This window comes from Microtus ochrogaster, linkage group LG9 (genome assembly GCF_000317375.1).
Source record: "Microtus ochrogaster isolate Prairie Vole_2 linkage group LG9, MicOch1.0, whole genome shotgun sequence".
NCBI lineage: Eukaryota > Metazoa > Chordata > Mammalia > Rodentia > Cricetidae > Microtus > Microtus ochrogaster.
In genome coordinates, this window is record NC_022034.1 from 33,548,571 (window position 1) to 33,552,484 (window position 3,914).

Below are 3,914 nucleotides of genomic sequence, written 5' to 3' on the forward strand. Positions count from 1 at the left end.
CACTATCATGAACCATATTTCCTGGCAGATCATGGATACATCATGAATGTAAACTATTGTTATACTGCATCATTAGACCACAACCATACCATGAGAGTGAACTATGACAGTGGACTATGGTTATACCATGGCATTCTACCACAGCTACATTGATCCATACTGGCAACATGAGTGTATACCCTAGATGTACCAAGACAGTTGTCCACAGAAGTGCTGAAACTAGATCATGCTTATACAAAGGTAGTGGGCCATGGATGTGCTAAAAGAGTGAACTATATCTCTACCATGGCAGGGAATCGAGTATTCTGTAAGAATGCTACAGTAGTAGACTATAATTACTCCATGACATTGGACCGTGGTTCCACTGTGATCATGGGTTATACCTCTCCGTAACAGTGGATTACAGCTATATAATGACAGTGGGCAACTATTGCTTACTGACAGTGGAGGTCAATAAGTCCCAAATAGGCTTTTCTCCCTCCTTAGGCTTTCTTAATGATGCCTCCAATTCAGTAAGCCAAATTAGAAGCTAGAGTGAAAGACAGCATTAAGGATGCAATTGTTTGACCTTAACAGAGGGCACAAGTGATGGATATATGAATCAAAACCAGTCCACATATGCAATTTATCTCATTTAAAACTAAATGCTGTGCTTCAAATAACTTTCTGTTTATTGTGTTCTTTAGCAGTTTGGGATAGAAGTTTAGAAATAAAATATTGCCAATTTGAGAACAGGTTGAAGAAAAAAATTAATAGAGAAAAGAAATTAAGGATCAATGACATGGCTCAGTAAGTAAAACTGCCTGTTCCTAATCCCCATGACCTAAGCTTGATCCTAAGGACCCACATGATGTAAGAGAGAGAGCCATATCTCACAAATTGTCCTCTTACCACCACACAGAATGCTCTGTGCGTGCACAAACACACACATACACACACAATCACTAACATAAAAGAACATTTTTAAAATGTGTTTGTTGTATATATTAAAATTTTAAGATGTTCATTCTATTTAAATAAAATCATTGTGAGCACAATATTTCCCCCCCTCTTCCTGGTTGAGGGTATGATGTCCTAAGGCAATTGTAAGAAGAATAACACTTTGATTTTATCCCCATATCATATTATGTGTCCTTATTTATAGAAATATTGGAAGAACTTGTCCTAATGCTAAATAACCAGTGTGGAAATTTCATTTGCCTGACAATTCCTTTCTACAATACCTCTGAAATTGAGCCATCTAGCACATATGTTGCCTTATGTCTTAATATGTTACTACAAGTGAAATAGAAGAAAACTTCCTGAATCACCTTGGAGAGAATTCCTGTTATACAGATTTCAGCGGAAGAACCACATAAAATTCCTCACAGAAGTTTTGAAAATACCTCATCTTTACTTCTTTCAGTAATTTTATAGCTGTCTATAGGTCATCTGGTTATACTATTAGACACAGAAATATAATGTATAATACCTGTTTTCAAGATAATTAAAATCAAGGTAAGTATTAAGACCACTATGTGGTCAATATAATACAAAATAAAATAGCCCTATCACAAGATCAAAGCTCACATTGCAATTCTTACATGCCTCATTGTGTCTTTAAGTGATGCTAATTCAGCGTGCAACCTTATGAGAAAGAGCAAATCAATTTGCTACATGGCCTAGGGAAGAAGTGCTTTCCAGCTACAAAAGAATTAAAATCAACTTTCTAAACCTATCGATAATAAATGAGTGAACCTGTTCAGGATTTCAGGGTCATACCGAAAGAGGGAAAGCCAAGTCCCTTTCCTTAAAACTGAACAGATATTAATTGATAACAGTTTCCAAATGAAAACTTCAGGATTTATCTGAAATAATTCCTATGAGGATCATATAGTTTATGTCATCTGTGTAGGGCAACAAAAGTAATCTATTTTTTTGTATATTTTCTTTATGTATTATAGGAATAGGTGGACCTATTTTTACATATTTATTTATCATGTGGTAAAACTTATAATTTTACTATAATTCCAAAATCAGAACATCAAATGACTTCATATCTCTCATTATTAAAGGAAACATGTACATTACAGACTCTTTACAGTTAGCATAATGTCTTGCTATTCACCAAAAGATACTGCTTGTGCCAATTGTTTTTTAGTATTTTTGACAGTATTTTAATTGTTGCCTTGTATCCTTGAACAAATGCATCTCATTTTATCCATGTAGTGCCCCTTTTTAAGTTTGTGTTTAGATTTCTTTCTCTCTCTCTCCCTCTCCCCACCCCCGTGTGTGTGTGTGTGTGTGTGTGTGTGTGTGTGTGTGTTTTATTTCTATAAATAACAATGGATGGAATGACTGAGTCGCATAGCAAATGCAACAATAAGGAATTGCCCAGATGCTGTCAAGGAGATTCAATCATAACCATGTTACATTTTAATAATCAGTAAAAAATATGTTTGTCAGCATCCCTTCATCTATTTTAAATGACAAGAATATTTTATCTTATGCAGTATGGTATATATACTATATATTTCATCATGGTTTAAATTTCCCTTTTTAAGGAATAAGTTATAGAAAATACCTTACAGTTTCATAAAAGCAGAAATGATTCTTTTTATAATGAAATAATGTGCCAGTGTTTTATTTTGGAGAACAGTCCAGTATCAATTACCTAATTTCTCTTATAGTCATATGAACTTAGGTTGACTGTTTATATGAAAATTAGCTTGGTATTCACATTGCTGAAATATGAGCCTGAAGTTGCTCACACTACTCTATTAACATTAGATAACTGTGAAGTTATATTGACATATTTCTTCATCACTCATATTAGACAAAATTTCCTTAGTTGTGAAGAAGTTCATCACCTACACTGTTTCAAAGAAGGAGTTACAAATTTAATTGTTTACTCCCATAATGTACCACTGTTCCATCATAAATTGCTTTTATTCTCATATTTTTGATTCTATGGAATCTGAATTTTCTTTGCTTCTCTTTTAATTGGATATACATGTGTATATGGTTGGTTTTATATATTTTCTCCTAATACAAATATTTGTGCTATATTTTCCATTTGTTCAATGCTTTGTTTATACCACTCAGAATTTGAATCATGGGATTTATTTTTGGTTATTGAAAAATATTTCATTATTCTTGAAATTTTTCTCTTTAAACCTGTGGCTTAAAATCATATTGATTAATTTTCAACATGATGACTATTTTCATGTTAATGTTTAATTCTATCTCAATAAAAAATAGTTTTGCTTTTTAAAGTGTAGTGGTTTCTTTGTGTTGTAAGGATATTTTTGAATGTTTGAAACATTTGGGACTTGTTAAGATAAAACATTACATTTCTAAGGTGAGGTTAAAGACAAATTATTTCAATGTGCAATTTACTTTAAAAAATTTTTAAATAAAAATATATTTTTATCATTAGTCTCCTTTCCTTTCCTCTCTCTAACTTCTTCCATGTAACTCCCTTGCTCCATATATACATGGATCACAAAATAGGGGCTGGCCAGAAAATATGTGAGATTCTGTCTCTCGGAAATTATAGAGAAGCTTTACCTGTGATAACCTCTACAGTATTCCTGCCTAAACAAGACCTGAATAGCAACACTACCAACAAACAAGCTAATAATGGAAGGGAAATATCAAGAGACCTCTAGACAAAGAACTATAGAGAACTAAGGACTGCTGAAATAGAGAGAATTGTTCTTTCCTAGAAATGGGGCCTCTTAATTGGTTTTTTTTGATACCAAGTGGTTACTACTGATTATATATATTTGAAATTGGGCATTGCATAATCATTTCTTCTCTGAATTTTGACCAGTTATAGTTTTCCTTTTTTTTTTTTTATTTATTTTTCGAGACAGGGTTTCTCCGTAGCTTTTGGTTCCTGTCCTGGAACTAGCTCTTGTAGACCAGGCTGG